At 37.4% G+C, this 22,935-nt stretch overlaps 1 protein-coding gene and 2 long non-coding RNA genes across 8 annotated transcripts in view; all 3 read right to left on the reverse strand.

Annotated features, from left to right (window-relative positions):
- Nucleotides 1-22,935, reverse strand: part of PPP3CA (protein phosphatase 3 catalytic subunit alpha) — a 316,719-nt gene that overhangs the window by 196,285 nt on the left and 97,499 nt on the right. The gene's annotated exons all lie outside the window — the stretch shown is intronic.
- On the reverse strand, nucleotides 823-5,795 carry LOC145503486 (uncharacterized). Its single transcript, XR_014051502.1, has 2 exons — nucleotides 3,132-5,795; nucleotides 823-2,904 (listed from the first exon to the last, which is right to left on the reverse strand). It is a non-coding gene; the product is annotated as an uncharacterized LOC145503486 (long non-coding RNA).
- LOC145503476 (uncharacterized) overlaps nucleotides 18,983-22,935 on the reverse strand; it is a 61,741-nt gene continuing 57,788 nt past the window's right edge. The window contains exon 2 of the long non-coding RNA XR_014051485.1: nucleotides 18,983-22,434. This is a non-coding gene — a long non-coding RNA (uncharacterized LOC145503476). The remainder of the gene's footprint in view (nucleotides 22,435-22,935) is intronic.

Consider the following 22,935-nt stretch of genomic DNA (forward strand, 5'->3'; position numbering starts at 1 on the left):
AGTTCTGGTCTCATTATCTTATGACTGACCACATGTAAACCAAATACTTCCAAGCTGAATTTTACATGCCGTCCTTTCAACTGCTTTCTGGTCCTACTATACATCAGCTACACAGAGAAAGAAATACCCACTGCTTTCCAATTTCTACATAAATCCTCCTTTCTAACACTCTTGAGTTTAAATTAATTTCATGACCTTAAATAAAAAATACTATTTCTTTTGGTTCATTTATTCTGAAAATGTCAATTTTCAAAACTGACGTTACTCTATTTTTTCAACTGAAGTATACTTAATTTGGGCTTTCCTGGTGGCTCAGATGGTAAAGTAATCTGCCTGCAATGCAGGAGACCCAGGCTCAATCCCTGGGTCAGGAAGATCCCCTAGAGAAGGATATGGCTACCCACTCCAGTATTCTTGCCTGGAGAATTCCATGAACAGAGGAGTCTGGTGTACGGTCTATAGGGTTGCAAAAGAGTTGGATATGACTAAGCGATTAACACACACACACACACACACACACAGTTGATTTACAATGTTATTCTATTTTTTAATAGTATATAGCCAAGCATCTCAACAGAAGAAAAGAAATCCTCAGTAATATATAAAGAACACTATACACATTTACTAATGTGTACTAAAATACAGTGCAAGTCATTAAACTGAACAGTGATATAAAATCAGGCTCTTCTCTTCATATTCGTTTAAGGGATTTCAATGCAAACTGGTACTCCTCTTCTAGGCAACATCAACATGAAACATCACAATGACATTAGTCAATTCACTACTTACCAACTCATTATCTCTCAATTTCTTATTTATTCATTTATTTGTCATTTTCACACTTCATGTTGCCCTCTCCCAAAACAAACTCAACATGAACTACAAAAATGAGGCCTGTTTTGTTTTTAATATATACTTACTTTCAAAGGAAAGGCCATGCTTAATAATTAAACTTGAAAACTCTATACCTAGAATATAAATACCTGGAAAGAATTTTAAAATATACAGACATAAACAACGGCTATCAGGAAATCATGAATGGAACAGTAAACAAGAAGGATTTTAAATTTTACATTAGAGTAGCCAACCATCCTGGCTTGCCTGGAATTGAGGAGGATATTTCCCTAATGCAGGTCTTTCTAAGATGCTAAAACCAGAAAAGTCTCCCTACTTGACATAGAAAACTGGGAACTTCAGTTTCTCTTATTATAGCAGTGAACTAAAAGTAAATCATAAACATTTTAGAGAGAAAATGCATGCTTTTATCATTTTTATTTTCTATAACATTTTAGAATAATACTTGTTCTGTTTGTAGATTTTAAGGGAAATATAAATAAACAAGCCCTAAAAAGGCTTTTGAAAATCCACTCTGTAAGTTAAGGAATTTAGTCTTAATGTTTACTTTTTTACTTTCTACTACCAAGTTAGCTGGACTTTATGTCTGAGTTTAAAAGTCAAGAAAAATAAATAAAATGAACTAAACTATTTGCTATTTAACTCAGATAAAAACTTTGGGAAATCTTAATCTAAAAAATTTCAGGTTTTTTTTTAATTAAACACTTTGGTTTAAGTTACCATTAATCAATTTTTACTTTTGTACCATAAAGCGGTACTAAATTGCTTGGCAAGTTATTAAAAGTAATAACATATATAAAGGCAATTAATAGTTAAGACAGTAAGAAATTTACACATTCAAAGTGAAAAATGTACAAAGATAAATATTATGAGTATCTTTCATTTAGTCATAGCTTTTTGCCTAAAAACCAAATTCTCCTCTGGTTTGTTTCTAATCAGGAACTCAGAGTCTAAGCATTATTCCAAAATTACGAAAGAAGCAAAGAATTAATCCACTTAAAAGACATGAAGCTTTCAACAGAGTTATTTACAAATAATTACTGCAAGGAGGTTTTCTTTACAACAAACTTTTCAATCACACATATATTACTAGTGAATGAATCATAGGAATAGCTGACTTTTTAACATATAAATTATTAATGCATGAAAGATACTGTGAGTTATAATCAAAATAATAAAACTTTTAAAAGTATATACCTGAATTTAAACTACCCAAGTTCTACATAATTTATGCAATTTTAAAAACTAAACCCTTTTACAAGTTATCTAACTCATTTGGTGTAGGAGGCTGAATTGCCTTAAAAGAAAATTTAAATTAAAATAGCTTTTTATCACATCTCATTTGGGGCTCAAAGAACAGTACTGAGGTTGACCATTCCCCCTATCAGTCAGCTTCAATCTACATCACTTCAGACTTTTCAATGGGTTGCATAGGCATGCATGTGTGCTCAGAAATATCTGACTCTTTGCAACCCCACGTACGGGTAGCCTGCCAAGCTCCTCTGCCCATGGAATTTTCCAGGCAAGAATACTAGTGCATGCTAAGTCACTTTAGTCATATCCAACTCTTTGTAACCCTATGGACTGCAGCACACTAGGCTCCTCTGTCCATAGGGTTCTCCAGGCAAGAATACTAGAATGGGTTGTCATTTCCTTCTCCAGGGGATTGTCTCAATCCAGGGATCAAACATGAGTTTCTTATGTCTCCTGCATTGGCAGATGGGTTCTTTACCACTAGCACCACTTGTGACTATTTGGTGTTGGCATAGACATGAATGTAAAATCAAGTGATTGGAAGATGACTGTTAATTAAAACATTATCCCCTCATTAGACTATAAGCTTCATGAAGATAGGGGTCACTTATATTTCTCTGCCAAATACTTGAAGCCTATAAAGGTGCCCAGCACATGGTACATGCTCAGTAAACATGCTTAATTAACACAGTATATTATGGTCTTTGAAATCCTGCTTTCGGAACAATCAATTTATCTAACAACTAGATGAAGTAATCAGATTTTTTTGGTAGCAATTTCTCATAGTGAAAGCCACTCAGTCATGTCTGACTCTTTGCAACCCCATGGACTATACGGTTCATGGAATTCTCCAGGCCAGAATACCACAGTGGGTAGCCTTTCCATGCTCCAGGGGATCTTCTGAGCCCAGGGATGCAACCCGGGTCTCCCACGTTGCAGGCAGATTCTTTACCAGCTGAGCCACAAGGGAAGCCCCATATAATTAACATTTACCCTCAAATAAGTAAGAAAGTTCTAGTCACTCAGTCATGTCTGACTCTTTGCAACCCCGTGGACTGTAGCCAGCCAGGCTCCTCTGTCAACGGATTTCTCCAGGCAAGAATACTGGAGTGGGTTGCCGGTCCCTTCTTCAGGGGATCTTCCCATCCCAGGGACAGAACCCAGGTCTCCTGCATTGCAACTGTTTTTTGACAATTAACTTGTCTAAAATTGTTTTAACCTTATATGTAGAAAGGTACCTCTCCCCTGATGTTACTGAAGGTAATAAATAGACTCAACTAAAATGAACATTAACTCTTTTAACATCAATGTACCCTTGGCACTCTGTAGGATCCACAGTTTTCTAATAAAATTGATAATTTTTCTGTATTTAAATTTAAATCTATTCTACCTTGAAAGAACTGAAAAAAAGGACAATAAGTAAAAATGTCAATTCACCATGGCTTGACATCTAAATACCACTATACAGCCATAGCTGATGATTCATTGAAACAACACAGAAAGAACACGGACTTGATCTAGGGTGGCTCAGTCTGCAGTGGCTTGATGCAGGATTTCAGTTCTCTGGCCAGATATGGAAGTCAGCTCACTGTAGTGACAGAGCTGAATCCTAGTTACTAGACCACCAGGGACAGTGGCCAGTGACAAGGCCCCGGCCCATCAGCTTTGTAGAAATGAATTCCACAAAGACACAGACAGAAACAAAACAAGTGTTTATTAAGAGGAAAAAGAGTACATGTGAACAGACACACATGGAAGGACTCAGAGAAAGTGTCTTGCCCTCGTGGCAGTTTGAATCACTTATATAAGGCATTTCTTCTGGGTTTCCTCTGATGAATCAATGAATCATTTTGCTCTGCCTGGCTCTGAGTCCATATATGGCTTATCTCAGGGTCTCCCCTGTGTGCACACACACCTCTTATCCAAGATGGATTCTAGCAGAGAGGCCTGAGTAGGTTGACATCACCTACTATGGGGTGGCACCCCTCCCTTTCTGACCCCCAGGAGCACATGTGTAGTGGGGAAGTTCTCCTTAAACTAGAGAATGAGAAATATATGGTTTCTTAATCTCTTATCTGGGCAGGGCTCAGCTCCTCTCTGCTCTAGCTATTATCTTTGTCATAGAGCATCTGTCTGCAGGGGACAGACTCCAGCTGCTCAGCCCGGGGCCCATCTATCTCCTGCCTCAGACTCTCCCAGGCACTGAAGAAACAAAGGGAATAAGATAGACACCAGCCCTGTACCCAGTGGCTGAATTATAGAGTACCTGAATAACAAACAACCAAAGGGACAAATAATCACAAATGATAGCAAGAACAGTGAATGAAGTGGGATACAAAGAGAGTAAAAGGGGAAATCGACTTTCAGTACTATGGTCAAGGCAGGCTCTGCTGAGGAAATGACATGCCAGTCAAGATCTGAAGGATGAGAAAAACTCAGTCATGTGAAAAGCAGAAGGAAACACATTCTAGACACAGAAAACAGAAAGAGCAAAAGCCTGAGGTGGGAAAGAACTGAGCATTTAGAAGAACCAAAAGAAACCTCGCTGACTTGAGCAAAGTTTAAGGAGGTTGAGGTGGGGATACCATTTACAGCTAAACAAGTAAGCAGCAAAGAACATATACTCAAGTGCAATCAGTTCAGTTCAATCGCTCAGTCGTGTCCGACTCTTTGCGACCCCATGAATCGCAGCACGCCAGGCCTCCCTTTCTATCACCAACTCCTGCAGTTTACCCAAACTCATGTCCATAGAGTCGGTGATGCCATCCAACCATCTCATAATCTGTCATCCCCTTCTCCTCCTGTCCCCAATCCTTCCAAGCATCAGGGTCTTTTCCAATGAGTCAACTCTTCGCATGAGGTGGCCAAAGTATTGAAGTTTTAGCTTCACCATCAGTCCTTCCAATGAACACCCAGGACCGATCTCCTTTAGGATGGACTGGTTGGATCTTCTTGCAGTCCAAGGGACTCTCAAGAGTCTTCTCCAACACCACAGTCCAAAAGTATCAATTCTTCGGCGCTCAGCTCTCTTCACAGTCCAACTCTCACATCCATACATGACCACTGGAAAAACCATAGCCTTGACTAGACGGACTTTGTTAACAAAGTAATGTCTCTGCTTTTTAATATGCTGTCTAGGTTAGTCATAACTTTCCTTACAAGGAGTAAGTGTCTTTTAATTTCATGGCTGCAATCACCATCTGCAGTGATTTTGGAGCCCAAAAAAATAAAGTCTGACACTGTTTCCATTGTTTCCCCATTTATTTGCCATGAAGTGATGGGACCAGATGCCATGATCTTGGTTTTCTGAATGTTGAGCTTTTAGCTCACTTTCACTCTCCTCTTTGACTTTCATCAAAAGGCTTTTTAGTTCCTCTTCACTTTCTGCCATAAGGGTGGTGTCATCTGCATATCTGAGGTTATTGATATTTCTCCCGGCAATCTTGATTCCAGTTTGTGCTTCTTCCAGCCCAGCGTTTCTCATGATGTACTCTGCATATAAGTTAAATAAGCAGGGTGACAATATACAGCATTGACGTACTCCTTTTCCTATTTGGAATCAGTCTGTTGTTCCATGTCCAGTTCTAACAGTTGCTTCCTGACCTGCATACAGGTTTCTCAAGAGGCAGGTCAGGTGGTCTGGTATTCCCATCTCTTTCAGAATTTTCCACAGTTTATTGTGGTTCACACAGTCAAAGGCTTTGGTATAGCCAATAAAGCAGAAGCAGATATTTTTCTGGAACTCTCTTGCTTTTTCTATGATCCAGCAGATGTTGGCAATTTGATCTCTGGTTCCTCTGCCTTTTCTAAAACCAGTTTGAACATCAGTTCACGGTTCACGTACTGCTGAAGCCTGGCTTGGAGAATTTTGAGCATTACTTTACTAGCATGTGAGATGAGTGCAATTATGCAGTAGTTTGAGCATTCTTCGGCATTGCCTTTCTTTGGGATTGGAATGAAAACTGACCTTTTCCAGTCCTGTGGCCACTGCTGAGTTTTCCAAATTTGCTGGCATATCAAGTGCAGGAGTTTCACAGCATCATCTTTCAGGATTTGAAATAGCTCAACTGGAATTCCACCTCTTCCACTAGCTTTGTTCATAGTGATGCTTTCTAAGGCCTACTTGACTTCAACACGAAGTCATTAAAGGTTTTAGGCAGAGGGCTACTAAGATCCAACAGAAGATGTCTCTCCTCGTCACGTGGAGAGTAAGAGTAGAGAGCAGGTATGGGAACTGATGGTGACCAAACCCTTGTCTTGATACATTTAAGTTTCACTAAGTATATAAGGCAAGGGAATACCTTTTTTTGTTCAACTGAAGTATAGTTCCTTTACAATATTATATTAGTTTCACGTGTATGACATAGTTATTCAGTATTTTTACAGATAATACTCCATTAAAAGTTTTTATAAGATAATGGTTCTGTCTCCCTGTTTTGGACAATATATCCTTGTTGCTTATCTATTTTATACATGTGCTAAGTCGCTTCAGTTATGTTCGACTCTGTGTGACCCTGTGGACTGTAGCCTGCCAGGCTTCCCTGTCCATGGGATTCTCCAGGCATGGATACTGCAGTGGGATGTCGTTTCCTCCTCCAGGGGAATCTTGCTGACCCAGGGGTCAAACCCATGTCTCTTTCATCTCCTGCATTGGCACATGCGTTCTTTACTACAGGTGCCACCTGGGAAGCCTATTTTATACACGGTAGTTTGTATCTCTTAATCCCATACTCCTCTTTTGCCCTCCACTCCTTCACTTTCCCACTAGTAACCACTAGCTTGTTTTCTATAAGAAGGAAGCACTTTTTAAAGTTGTTTCTTTTCTTCTGAATTGCTGAACATTTGTTGTTTCAACCATCCCTGATATTTCTGCTACCAACACATTACTTCAAATAGCCATAATCAATATGTCCCTAAAGAAAGCTCTGGACCCAGGATGTCCATTTTAAAAATCTTCACTCGTCTGCTTACTAGTTGTATAAAGACTCTAGTTACCGTAGTTATAATGTCCTTACCTGTAAAGTTGGGATAAGAATAGAACTTATTCCCTAGAGATATTACCATGATTATATCACATAATCTATGTGAACCTCTTAGAACAGTAGACTAATAAGAATTAAATAAGATAATCCATATAAAGCACTTGGCAACTAGATCATTATAATCAGAAGTCACAGTTGTCATTATTTTAGTTATAATTATTATTAAAAGCAGAAGTCTTCCTTCATTGGCTACCCTTTTTCTATTAGTTTGAAAATACAAGTCCTCCTGGAAACTTCACACCCAGTAGAAAATATCACAACTGCAATTGTGGCTTTCCAGTTAAAAAATCTAACACGCATATAATAACACTTTCCTGTGAGTGGATGAATATAGCATTATCATTGTGTCAAGTTGAATCATCTGAATTAGATTTATCCAGCATTCTGGGGAGTGGAGGGTTTGGGCATTAATATGGAGATTCAGTTATGAAGAAGTCAAACGATATCCACACAAAATACCATGAAAAATATAATACAAGATAAGCTCACATGAGAGAAGACAAACCAGTAATAAGCGTGCCTAAAGATTAGGTTGACGACCATCAATATACATAAAAATTTTATCCATAGCATCATAACAGATTCTTAGCTTCTTAATACAGTCCTTCACAATAAGATGTATTAGGTCTGTTAATAACCACAAGTTTGCTTTTGTTTGTGTAGTTTTTTTAATAGACCTCAACTACTGGAAAAAGTGATCATGTCTGCTTCTGCTCAACGTGGTATCCCCAGCGACCAGATCAAAGCGGGATTCTTGGTGAGCAATGGTAGTAGATGCCCAGATCTCCCAGTCAAGGACTCCCTTCTAGACTGGATTTACTCTTCTCCACTGCCCCCCTCAGCTTCCAAGAGTACTAACTGTTGACTACTCACAACTGCACCACTCAAGGCTGCACCACTTCTCTGGCTGAGGCAGGACTGCAAACGCCCATCCCCTCACCTCCATATGGGACAACTCTGCAGGACCATCTAGCTCCACAGCTCATGATAGGCTCGGCTCACACCTCTATCGAAATTGCATCATGAGTCAACTTCTTATTTCCCATCCTCACTCCCTTCACTCCTCCACAGGTATAGATCCACCAGCAGACCTCCTGCACAAAAATTTCAAACTCTGTTCCCCAGCAACTTGCCATATGAACAACACCCAACAAATACCGTAGAATAAATGAATGATTTTGCTACTAGAGCTATACATACCCTTCTTTCAAAAGAAGAACACATCTTTAAAGCATAAGCCAACAGTTCAACTGATAACAAAGTATGTGAATAAGCTTTAAAACCATAGTAATCTTTCCATTGCACTATTTGTTTTACTTCACGTTAATGTGTCAAACAAAAAAATTACTACCTAAGCTGGTTTAATATCTTGTCCTTCACTCCAAGTCCCCAACCCTTTAAAAGGCTGATGATACTAATTCTATAGGTATCTCAAGAAAATTATTCTTATTTTTATAGACAAAAGAACGTGTGGTTAAAATAGACATCTTGGACCAGGTCATTTCTTTAAGATCTCCACACCCAACTACTTTTTTCTTAGGAACAGACCTAATGTTTACTTACAGACAAAAATGATTTAATTCAAGAAATAAAGAATTCAGTTTTGCTAAGACAAGTTAATATCTTATTTTTAATTTAAAAGAGCAGCTTACAAACTCTTAGCATAACACTATAATTTTATATATAAAATGATAAAAATTAAATATATAACAAAAAAGTCTTAAAAAACAAAAATAATTGGGAGATTTGAATTGATACATGCACACTACTTAACATAAAATAGATAACTAAAAAAAAACCTACTCTATAGCACAGCCAACTCTAGTCAGTGCTCTGAAATGACCTATATGGGAATGGAGTCTAGAAAAGAGTGGATATATGTGTATGTATGGCTGATTCACTTTGCAATATGGAAGAAATAACACAACACTGAAAATCAACTGTATTTTAATAAAAAAATAATAAGCAAAATATACTAACTATGGAAGTCAGGGACTATTATTCAAGCTTATTTTCCTCCATATAAAATACTTAACTCTCCTGGGGCTATTTACACTCTTAAAGTGCATAGCTTAAAGATTTAGGATTCAAAAATTAGAGTTCATCTACTTCAAAAATAAATATTTATCTCAGACTACAGGCTAGAATCTTGTTTTGGTGGGAAGCCCTTCAATTTTAATGGATGTAAAAAGAGAATCCACTCTGTTCACCAGAAACTAGAATTACGTTCTCAAATATATCTTATCATCTATCCCTCGACTAGCGTTCTGAGGCTTAATTCTCTCTCTGACCTAAGATGTTTTGAATGTCTTACACAATTATTACTTTATGGGCACTTTGATGACTCATAATTATTTTTAGGATTAAAACTCTAACGTAACCATCCTCCTGTTTGCTGGTACTCCCTAGTATAGCTGAAACATACCCATTTATCGTCAACAATTAAATTAACTTCCTCTATCTACAAACACTATTATTCGAAGAAAGTTTACTAAAGGTCAGGAAACAGATTGTGAGAAGTTATTGACTCTCATAAGCAGAACTTTAAACAAAAGTTTATTTCTGCCAATAACTGTGAAAGGTTACAGATATAACTGAAGTTCTTTGGTCCTCTGTTGCACTTTATTGTATGCAAATACAAGCATCTCACTCTTGTTGGAAGCAAATAAATAAATCATTTTCTTAAAAATTCACAGGTTCACTGAATTCTACTTTCCAACAAAATTTAAACATTTTGTTTACTATCATTCCTGAATACATTAAAGCACTTTGATGTCACTGTTGATTACTCCCTTTCTCTTTCTCAGTAATGTCAAAATCTCAACAGCCCAACTGAAAGCAAGCAAACATCCATGAAGGAAAAAAAAAAATGAATTTAAAATTCTGTCTTTACAGAAAGAAGAAAAGCAATTCCAGAAGAATATAATTCTATCCAGATATAGGAGAGGATCTAGAGAAAGTTAGGATATTTAATTATCACGATTTGGAAACGAGAAGCAGCAGTGGAGAAAAGCAAGTAGATAGTAATCACGAGGGTAATAGTTAAATACAAACTGATGAGTAGAGAGGAAAATGATGATCATTTAGTGATTCCCAATTCTCTGCTTTCCCAATTCTCCTCCAATCATACATTAAGATAAATTGTTGGAATAGACACTCACTACAAAAAGTTGACATTCCAACACAGGCTAAAACTAACTTGTCAAAATTATCACTCCTTGAGGGAATCAAGTGGGGCTTTTCTGGTGGCTCAGCTGGTAGAGAATCTGCCTGCAATGCGGGAGACCTGGGTTCAATCCCTGGGTTGGGAAGATCGCCTGGAGAACAGAATGGCTACCCACTCCAGTATTCTGGCCTGGAGAATTCCATCGACTGTATGTGGAGTCGCAAAGAGTCAGACACAACTGAGTGAATTTCACTTCCCTTAGGGAATCAGTTACAATGGGGATTCTCTGCAGGGCAACCCACGCCAATACTTCACTGTTCAAGCGTAATAACAGTTAAAATGTAGCTCCCCTGTGGTGGTGGGCTCTAGCAGATTTTCCTGTACACTGATCAGCTAGATCTTAAGTGACTGTAACCTAGGACAGTTTGACCAAAGAGGTTTAGGGTAACAGGAGGCTATAGCAACTACTTCTTCAGGTAGCTCCTGGAACATAAGAACAACTGGTTTGAATGTCGTGTTACTCTACAGTTCTACATGTACTTGGATTTAGAAATATAGTGGAGGAAAGCATTTTTAAGAGTGAGAATAGAAGTAGGATCAAAGCAATAGTTAAAATTGGAAATGCTCTGAAAATCTTTCGGCCCTTTAAAGTTTACATACACAATAGAGTTCTCTTCCCTCCAGAGAATGTCACTACACAAAACCAAGGGGGAACACACACTTCAGCAGCAGCTACTGGGAATTACCCAATTACATAAAATTAATGGGATGTGGCTCTTTGCAATGAATAAATTTATGACTAAATGATAAGTGCCTTATGCTTTTTATTCCATCGGGAAATCAATTCAATCAGATCTATTAGAGAGGCCCATTACATATCTGATGGGCAGTTTTACTTTGCCCATCCTATTCAGATTTCTGTCTATGTTGAAGGAAAAATAAGCTGCCTGGTCTTTGAATTTAAATGTGGAAAGGTGGGAAGTCACATATGCAAAATGCTAAAAAATTAAAAAGGAAACCAGGATTTGGTTAAGCCAAAGACACAACAGGATCAAGAGAGACATCAGAAATATTAAAATGTTTTGTGAATAAATCAAATATGTTCAATTTATCGTTTTAAAAATGCAACATTGGTAATATTCAGAAATTTTTTCCTACAAGTTAAAAAACAAAAAACCTAAGTATAGAATTACTGTGGTCCAGCCTTAGAAGAACCCAAATCCACATGGATGGTTGCTCCAGGTCCAGGTGATCCACATGTAAACCTGCAGAGGCAACAAACAGCAGGCTCCAAGGGAATGTAAATAAGCAAGGCTCTTCCTACAATGAGATGGGTATGTTGAAGGAAAAGAAATTACCTAAATTGTACTCCCTGTAATGAAGGAAATCTTTACACCTCAATGAAAATTTACTTCATCCAGAAACTGGCAATATAATTTTTCTTAGCTACCTCATAGTTTTTGGGTTTTTTAAAACTTTTTATTTTATATTGGAGTATGCTGCTGCTGCTGCTGCTGCTAAGTCACTTCAGTATAGTTGATTACCAATGGTGTGACAGTTTCAGGTGTGCAGCAAACTGATTCAGTTACACATATACATGCATCTATTCTTTTTCAAATTCTTTTCCCATTTAGGTTGTTACATAATATTGAGCAGAGTCCTTTGTGCTATACAGTATGTCCTTGTTGGTTATTCATTTTAAATATAGCAGTGTGCACACATCCATTCTAAACTCCCTAACTACCCCGTCTCCCCACCCTTCCCCTTAGGAACTGTAAGTTCATTCTCTAAGTCTGTGAATCTGTTTCCACTTTGTAAATAAGTTCATTTGCATCATCGTTTTTTATATTCCACACGTAAGGAATATCATATTTCTCCTTATCTGTCTGACTTACTTCACCCAGTATAACAATCTTTAGATCCATCCATGTAGCTGTAAATGGCATTATTTCATTCTGTTTAATGGCTGTGTAATATTCCATTGTGTGTGTGTGTGTATATATATATATATATATATATACCACATCCTCTTTATCTGTTCCTCTGTCAATGGACATTTAGGTTGCTATCTCATAGTTTTCACAGGAAAGCCATAAAAGCTAACATTTGGAAAGGCTTTATAAAGGTAAGAACATAAAACAGATAAAAGGTAGCACTGATATCAGAGACAGTATCAGTGCTACTATCTACAGTACAAAGCAAATAAATGCTCAACAAGTAACTGATAAATGAAAGAATGAAAATTTTTAAATAATTTCTAAAACCTAAGACCAAATCACCAAATGATTCCAATAGGTAACATTATATTTAACATTAGATTCTGGGATGTTCTAGTTCTCTACAGTTTATTGCCAATAGGAATTCAGTGTATACCATTTGCTGAGCCCTGTTCTAAAGACTTTAGAAATATTAACTTGACAACAGCTCCATCAGGTAGAATCTACTATTAGAATCCACTTCATCTATAAGCCTTTATTTACAGATAAAGAAAATGATCTGATTCAGAACACAGGGCTAAATAATTCATCAAAAATCAAAGAGTCTATAAATGGAAGAAATCAAATCTAAGAAACTCTGGCTCCACCAACCATGCTTTTAAACTAAAATGAATTTATTAACACAGATACTCAATGGCAAACTGGTAAGCATTATCTCTACAAACATTACAGTATAGGCCGAAGATAGTAGTTGCAGATAAATTCAATTCAGGATCATTGTTAACTGGATTGTACAGTCAAAATTCCTTTCTATTCTGGAGCTGACTCAAAGGGGCATCATGTCAATTATATGGGTCTCCTTGTTTCACTCTTCTCTCTGCTTCAAAATACTTCCTTCCCCAATTTCCAGACATATCTATAATGGCATATATTAAATAAGTTTGTTTAGATGTGAAGATTCTTCAGTGTGAGGAATTTTTAAAGAATCATAGTAGAACCACCTAAATTACATGAATGTCAATAGCCAGACTTTCACTCACTAACAATTTACTACTGACTGCAATTAGCATTATATTAGCCACTGAATGGGGATACGCTAGCACTTAAAGACATAATCAGGATTATTTTAAAAATTGATTAAGTCACAAAACATACTTATGTGAGAGAGCCTGAAAACTACCATTTGTTAAAATAAAAACTATTGAAAATAGGTATGTTACTAGTTGAATTTAAAAAGCTGAACTTCTAAAGAGAAACAGAAATGGTGAAATTTGGCAGATACAAGTGTCACAGAACAGAAGTGAAGTTTAACTACTCCATGTGCTTGACACTGTTCAGTAAGAAAAATTTAAGTTTAGTTAAAAAAAAAATATATAGTAAAGCCGAATTCTCCATCCATTTCTCACATCATGGATTGACATGCTTCTAGGCTATCTATATGTGGCATTATCAGAATTAAATTAAGAAATCTGTTCTTAGAAACATACATTACCATGTGTAAAATAGACAGCCAATGAGAATTTGCTGTATGACTCAGGGAACTCAAAACTGGCGCTCTGTAAAAACCTAGAGGAAAGTGGGAGGGAGGTTCCAGAGAGAAGGGCCATATGTATACCTGTGGCTGATTCATGTTGATGTATGGCAGAAACCAACACAACATTGTAAAGCAATTATCCTTCAATTAAAAATGAATGAATAAAAAAAAAAAGAAATCTGTTTCTGATCCCTTGAACAAGCACTCCTTCTGCCATTGAATCAGTCTTGCATGATCCACTAAACAGAAGCAGCTCATGCAACAGAATATTACAGGGTTGAAGTGGGCAGAAAGGTTGATGGTGGTTCTAAATGAAGACTGGTTCAAAAATTTGCAAAACACATAAAACAATCATTTCCTCTTATATCACAGCCTTCACAACCTACAGACTAGAAGAATCTTCTGATTTTTCCTTCTGCTCATTTTCGTAAAGCTGCCCAAGTCCCACCACTGCTCGTCTGCTTCAGGCACTCTCAGCCTTACACCATACACATGCACACTTGTGCACACACGCCTAAGCATACACATCCGCATAGACACAGCACATGCTCTTATGCAAAGACCAAAAAATATAGAAAATACCATCGATTCTGAAACACTCATAGGAACTCTAGGCTGAGAAACAGCACAGTGAGTTACAGAAGACAGCTGTGGGAATAAAGCGTATGGTTAATAATTCTTGGCCAGGAGCTGGACATCCTGAATCAAATCCCAGTTCCTCCCTTCATGCCTGTGTGGTCTTGGGTGGTTATTTCGTCTTTCTCACCCTTACTTTTCTCATTCACTGAATCTTGGATGAAGAAATAACTGATTCATTTTCCACTCAAAACCCTTAATTCTTGAAAGAAAAAAAATGAATTCAAAGGAAGACAACAATTTTGATTTGCAGGATAAGGTTTCCATTCTTTTGTATAGGATCAAAAATGTTCTATCTCATGATGGTTGGATCACAATCTCTTACTGAGAAATACGTTTGCTTCTCAATGCCTACAGCAAGATTACAACACTTTCCAAATAATGGTAACATTTCAAACATTAGAGGAATACATTAGTCACTCTGCCTTTAAACTATCTGATTTTTAGTTCCAAAGTGTTATTTTAAAACATGCTTCCTGTACACAAGCTTATTTCTTAAAATACCTTTTGGAGAAAAATCAGAAACTTCCAACAATATGCATTTCTTTATTTTCCACCAGACAAAGTCTACTCTACACCACACGAAACTAAGTTAGAGTCTATATACATCTACAGGATCTCCTATTTTTCTTGCTTAATCATTTTTGAAATGTTAATGAGTGAAACAGGGAGGCTATCTAATTAACCTTCCATCTGCAAGTTGAACAACCCAGAAACAGCATACAGAAGAGTCAGGTGTCACTGAGAGCACATAACCTGTTGGCTTTCATCAAGTCCATGGAAAAAGAGGAAGTAAGAAGTCATTTTCTCCCTACAGTGTTAACGGGCACAAGCAAAGAGGACTCCGTCCCGAGGCAAACAGAGGAAACCCTATAGCACACCTACAGGGACACACTAAGGTCACACAGAAAAGCAAGAGAATAGATCCTGTTATTTCATGTGACACATATTTTCTATATGTTAAGAGTTTAAAGGATTTCAGTAGCTGTTCAAGGAACAGCAAGCTGTGTGTGGTGTACCACACACAATCCAGTTAAGTATGGAATTGGTTACTATGGACTTTCCAGCCAAACTGACACCAAGTCAAAACTCTACTCTGCACCCTATACCTGTTCGTAAAATGTTTAGAGATGCCTAATACATTGCTCTGTGAGAGACAGCTTTAAAGGAAACTATTTGAAATCATGTCCAAGCTAGGTCATAACTTTACACAGGACACTGACAAAAGAAAAAAGGGAGAGAAACTGACTCTACCTATGGCTTCCCTGGTGGCTCAGATGGTCAAGAATCTGCCTGCAATGCAAGAGACCCAGCTTCAAACCTTGGGTTAGGAAGATCCCCTGGAAAATGGAATGGCTACCCATTCCAGTATCCTTGCCTGGAAAACTCCACAGACAGAGGAGCCTGGTGGGCTACAGTCCATGGTGTTGCAAAGAGTTGGACACGACTGAGCAACTAACACATGGAACTGGACAACTGGACAATCACAACTCATCGGCCTGAATATATTTCAAAGAAATCTAGTAAAAATGAGATTGGGAATCCTGTCTCTATACTCGTTTGAATGGATTTTTAAAAAATGGATTCCCATCAGGGCTTTTAAAGAGTTTATCTCTTTAAGAGATGCAATTCTAATTACACAAAAGAGAAGACTCACAGACTGACGAGGACAACTTACAACCCTGAGCTCCACAATGCATTCAACCACATTTGCTTCCCTTGTGTTTAATTCACCATCTTCTTCCATGTGGTTCCAGCCCCACGACACTGCCAGCTCAGTCTTAGTAGTGGTGTCATGACAACTGCCATCCCCTCAAAGAGAACACCGAGGACTGGTTTCTGATTTTTCACCCTTTTTCAGTAATAGGGACAAGAGTTACATTTGATATCTATATACCATAAATCTTCACCATCACTTTATTTAATTCTATTTGCTACCACATGCTGTGGGGTTTTTTTTTATTTGTTTGTTTGAAAAAGGTCTTGAGTTTACCTTTTTCCTCCAAAGTCACTGCTGCCTCCTTGGATTAGGATAAATTTATCCAGTTTATCTCTAGAAGATTTACCTTCCTAAAACACTATTGAGTATATCCTAAAACGTGTACTGGTTACATCTGCATTCTATTATAATATTTCCCAAAGCCTACTTGTCACAACAAAAATTTTTAAAAATTAAACTAAAGAGCACCTGTGACCAACTAGGGCTTCCCTGGTAGTTCAGCTGGTAAAGACTCCGCATGAAATGCAGGAGACCCAGGTTCGATCCCTGGATCGGACAGATCCCCTGGAGAAGGGATAAGCTACCCATTCCAGTGTTCTTGGGTTTCCCTGATGGCTCAGCTGGTTAAGAATCCACCTGCAATGCGGGAGACCTGGGTTTAATCCCTGGGTTGGGAACATCCCCTGGAGAAGGGAATGGCTACCCACTCCAGTATTCTGGCCTGGAGAATTCCATGGACTGTATAGTTCATGGGGGTCACAAAGAGTCAGACATGATTGAAGCCACTTAGAATGCACACACACATACACACAGACACACACACACACACATACATACATATATCAAAAAGAGTTGAGTAATACAAGCTACATCCCAAGAGAGTATACGACTAATGGTTCCTGAATGGTATTAGAAAAGGCCTTTGGAAGAACAAACACTAGGAACTAGAAGACTGAAGTTTTAGTCTCTGTTTGTCTCTGGCAAGTTCATGAACCTCTTCGGCCCTTCCAAAGATGTAAAACTGAAGATTCTGAATAGATGGCCCTTAAGGCTCCTTCTGTGGTATTGGAGGAGACTCTTGAGAGTCCCTTGGACTGTGGGGAGATCCAGCCAGACCATCCTAGGGGATATCAGTCCTGGGTGTTCACTGGAAGGACTGATGTTGAAGCTGAAGCTCCAATACTTTGGCCACTTGATGTGAAGAGCTGAATCATTTGACAAGACCCTGATGCTGGGAAGGATTGAGGGCAGGAGGAGAAGGGGATGACAGAGGATGAGATGGTTGGATGGCATCACCGACTGAATGGACGTGAGATTGGGTAGGCTCCGGGAGTTGGTGATGGACAGGGAGGCCTGGCATGCTGCAGTTCATGGGGTCGCAAAGAGTCGGACATGACTGAACAATGGAACTGAACTGAACTGAACTGAACTGAAGGCTCCTTCTCTCTCCCATCCTATGTTATTTTATAATTCAGACTTCAGAAGTCACAGGAAGGCAATACAATGTGAAAAGAACTTGAGTTTAGAGCCAGATAGAAGAAAGTGTGCATTCAGTTACTACATTAGAATTTCTTCCTTGAATTATTCTGGTTATAATTAGAGATGATGCATTTACAGCATGCAAAACATGCTGAAGAAATGACAATTACTGAGTTAAAATGAGACACTGTTCTTCAGAGAGAGTCTGCTATATCACACCATGTAAGATGGATTCTCATCTCTCAATTGTTTAAAAGTACATATTTATCATCACTTTTAGTAAACAGTAAACATCCTATCAAATTCCACTATACATCAAACTGCTCTGGGGCAAGGGTTTTGTCATCACCATTTATGCCGACTGATTGGCATATAAGATCAACTCAATCAACATTTTTGATAACAAAGATATGTGTTGGGTTATCTTTTTGCATTTCAAAGTATCTCTGTTCTTTTTTCCAAAGGCACTAATGATGATCTGGCTGTCCAATGGTTACATACTGACAAAACTGTCAAACTTCTAATTAGTGAAATTCTGCTTATTTTCTTCTGTCTGTCCCTCATTAGCAGGTACTCTGTAATCCAAATGCGAATTAAAATATCCTGAAGATATCAGTCAGTGACCCTTACGTGTTAAGCAACAGTCAACAGGAAAAAATAAATCATTGTTTTGTGGTGAAAGTGAAAGTCACTCAGTAGTGTCCAACTCTTCACAACCCCGTGGACTATACAATCCATGGAATTCTCCAGGCCAGAATATTGGAGTGGGTAGCCTTTACCTTTTCCAGGGGATCTTTCCAACCCAGGGATCAAACTCAGGTCTCCCACATTGCAGGCAATTCTTTACCAGCTGAGCCACCAGGAAAGCCCTTGCTTTGTGGAAGGGGATGTTAACATACTTTAAAAAAATGCACATTACTATAAAGTTAGATGGTTTCAATTTCCTGTTTTATAGACATGTATCTACTTTTGATATAACTTTAAATACACTGTGAGCAAAAATAAGACAAATAAATTTTAGCTTTAAAATTCTACTTTATGTCATATAAAATAACGTCCATGTTATCATTTATCCTTACAGTAAATCATTCATTTAAAAGTATGAAAACTCTTTTGAAATAGGATTGCTAGAAATTTTTCATCCACTTCAAGAGGAAACAGAGTGTTTCATTTTTGTTTGTTTGTTTGTTTACTGCATTTATTCCTCATTAAACATCAAAGTAAAACAGAAAAAAAGAGTAAACATTGGAGTTGAGCTATTATTTTGTGAGGACAATAACATTAACTTTGCAATATCTAGATAAATTCACTTCAAGTTATCAGAACTAATGTAGTTTTAAGAACATGACAAAGAACTTGTAGTATACATTAGCTTTTACTTCATTTTATACAGATAGGCTTTTAAAAAGTTTACATTTATTAAGCTTTATTTTCAATATAGGACAAAGATGACAAATTATCAACTTTCCCTGTTTACTTATATATTAGCAAACACAGCTTAAATATGACAAAGCTAAATTATCATAAAGCAAAATTAGTATGTTTATATCACATTTCAAAGTGTCTTCTCCATACATTTACAACATAATACAAAATATAATCCAACTAATTTTCTAGTAAATTTTTCATAAATTATATAGCAATTCACTGTTTCTCTAATTTTTCTCAGTGCTAAGGTAAACTGAATAGCCTTTTAAAATTCAACTTTGGATGAATATAAATTATGATTCTGAAGTGCTGTGTAAGGTATCAAGGTAATATTTTATTGACTATATTAAATAATATGTAATCTTTGTAAATACTTTATGGTCTAAATATTAAAACAAGGAACGAAACTAAGTTATCAGAATTTGAGAGCAATGAGATTTCTGATATAAATTTCTAAATCTTCTCTTTATATATTAAGAAACTGTTCCCTAAATAAACAAAGCCCACATAGTCAGTGTGGTATAGTGAGAAGGCCTACAATTTAGAGTCAGACAGACCCAGATACTAACCAAGCTCACCCCTTTCTGTGCTATGTTATACTTATTATTGTGTCATTCATGGCCTTAGTTTCTGCATCTGTAAAAAGGACATAATAATAAGCATTTATGTTGTAGTTCAACATAAATTGAATAGAGTATACTCATGGTACATAAAAGATGGTAAACAAATGTGAAGTTCTAGGCTTATTAAAGAAAGAGTCACATACAATCTAAGTTGCTTACTTTCTTGTAAGTCTGTAAGTCACCAAGATATTTTGCCTAAATTGCTACTTACTTTAAACTCAACATATATATTTTTCCATATAGGTTTAAACTCATTTTAAACTGTACATTTGCTATCTACATATCAAATTAGCATAATTGTTAATCTGAAGTAACTTTAACAAAGTTTTCCCTTTCTATTCATTAGCCTCGGCTCCTTTTCCCTGAGTAAGGTTAATATTTTTCCAACTGTAAAATTTTTAATAGGGTTGACGAGTGAGTGTAATGCCCTTTGTAAATACAATGGACTGCTGACCTTAACACTAAATGGAAATAAAACATTTTTAAGTCAAGCAAAATGTCTCAATTGTAATTACCAAGTGGCCTTTATCTTGAACAATTAGTTTAATACAATGGTGTTAATAAAAAAAGTTTCTTTCTTTCAAATAATCTTTAACTACAGTCTATAAGAGAAGAACATTTTCAATTTTATAAGAGAAACTACATTTCCACTTAATCAAGAGAAAATTCTCATATTACTTATCATTTTTATGCATTAACATCAATTTATGAAAAAGAACTATCAATGACTTTTTTAGTTTTCAAAGTATCATAAAATGACATATATATGGAGAAAAACATAGAATAGTGAGAAGAAAATTAAATGGGTGAGTGGAAAAAACTCTGAAGTAGGTTTTTTACCAGAAAAAAATACATAGCAATATTATAATAAAATATACATACACATTTATTTTTCAATATAGTATCATAGTACCTACAAATGAAGGGCCTTAGACATTTTTATTTATTTTTTGCTAACCACAAAACTCAATTCCAGAGATTTTTCTACTATGTGAAAATGGACATGTCCTCAGTTGCTAAAAGTATTAATAGAAGGAAACATCTGCATAAGGTACACAGGACAAAAATTAACTGGATTCAACAATGACCATTCCTTTGGAATACAGTACACTGACATTTTGGGTTTCCCAAGTGGATCAGATGGTAAATAATCTGCCTGCCAATGCAGGAGACCTGGGTTTGATCACTGGGTCAGGAAGATCCCCAGAGAAGGGGATGGCAACACACTCCAATATTGCTGTCTGGAGAATCCCAGGAACAGAGGAGCCTGGTGGGCTACAGACCATGAGGTCGCAAAGAGTCGGGCATGACTGAGTGACTAAGCATGCACTCACATTGACCTTTTATCCTCTAGAATCAAAGATCATTTATTAAATGCCCCATAATTGCCAACCACAGGAATTGTCTAATGTTCTTCCTAATAGAAAACAAAAATGTCATAAAGATTGAAAGCAATGTTCAAGTCCCAGATGAACCAAAGGTGTACAATAAAAATTACCACTGTAATAAATTCTAATACCACCTTCTTTTGCCAAGAGGTTCAAAGATGCAGTACACATCAATTTTAGCCAGCTGTAAGAGGCATTCTGCTGCTACTGCTGCTAAGTCGTGTCAGTCGTGTCCGACTCCGTGCGACCCCATGGACTGCAACATGCCAGGCCTCCCTGTCCATTACCAACTCCCAGAGTTTACCCAAACTCATGTCCATTGAGTCAGTGATGCCATCTAACCATTTCAAACTCTGTCGTCCCCTTCTCCTGCCTTCAATCTTTCCCAGCATCAGGGTCTTTTCCAATGAGTCAGTTCTTCACATCAGGTGGCCAAAGTATTGGAGTTTCAGCTTCAACATCAGTCCTTCCAATGAATACTCAGGACTGATCTCCTTTAGGATGGACTGGTTGGATCTCCTTGCAGTCCAAGGGACTCTCAAGAGTCTTCTCCAACACCACAGTTCAAAAGCATCAGTTGTTCGGCGCTCAGCTTTCTTTACAGTCCAACTCTCACATCCATACATGACTACTGGAAAAACCATAGCCTTGACTAGACGGACCTTTGTTGACAAAGTAATGTCTCTGCTTTTTAATATGCTATCTAGGTTGGTCATAACCTTCCTTCCAAGGAGTAAGTGTCTTTTAATTTCATGGCTGCAATCACCATCTGCAGTGATTTTGGAGCCCCCAAAATAAAGTCTATCACTGTTTTCCCATCTATTTTCCATGAAGTGATGGGACCAGACGCCATGATCTTAGTTTTCTGAATGTTGAGCTTTAAGCCAACTTTTTCACTCTCCTCTGTCACTTTTATCAAGAGGCTTTTTAGTTCCTCTTCACTTTCTGCCATAAGGGTGGTGTCATCTGCATATCTGAGGTTATTGATATTTCTCCTAGCAATCTTGATTCCAGCCTGTGCTTCCTCCAGCCCAGAGTTTCTCATGATGTACTCTGCATATAAGTTAAATAAGCAGGGTGACAATATACAGCCTTGACGTACTCCTTTTCCTATTTGGAACCAGTCTGTTGTTCTATGTCCAGTTCTAACTGTTGCTTCCTGATCTGCATACAGATTTCTCAAGAGGCAGGTCAGGTGGTCTGGTATTCCCATCTCTCAGAATTTTCCACAGTTTATAGTAATCCACACAGTCAAAGGCTTTGGCATAGTCAATAAAGCAGAAAAGAAGATGTTTTTCTGGAACTCTTTTGCTTTTTCAATGATCCAGCGGATGTTGGCAATTTGATCTCTGGTTAGGATCTCAACTTCTGTCTATAAGCAAGCATGCATGTAAATACCAAGAGTTACAAGATAGTCCTAAGTGAATACCTATCTCCTAGATCAAATGTATCCCTTTAGAACTCAGAACCATATTCTCCTGCAAGAAAAGTCCTGATTTCAAAAAGGTCATACCTTGCTGTAAAGGTGTATACCCATAGTCCCCACTGTTCTTCACTGAAACTATGGTTTTAAGACAAGATCGGTTCTGAGGAATAAATATTATTCCCCCTAATTCCAGATAAGCAAACTAACTGCAAGCCCAATTTTGAAGAGCCTTGTCCATTCATCCAAAGACAGTCACTAATGTGCAGTAGAATCTAGTCCCAGACTCCAGACATGGAATCCATGTCCTTAGCCAACATCACCAAGCCAGTCTCCATATTCCCAGTACCCTGAATTTTATATTAGTCTTATTTTTCCTCCTCAGCCTTAAAGGAGGTAAGGTAAACACAAACTATATCTTCATTTGTCTATCATATGACCAAATACAGA

The sequence above is a fragment of the Giraffa tippelskirchi genome, chromosome 1 (assembly GCF_054371585.1).
Source record: "Giraffa tippelskirchi isolate mGirTip1 chromosome 1, T2T-mGirTip1v1.2.pri, whole genome shotgun sequence".
Classification (NCBI taxonomy): domain Eukaryota; kingdom Metazoa; phylum Chordata; class Mammalia; order Artiodactyla; family Giraffidae; genus Giraffa; species Giraffa tippelskirchi.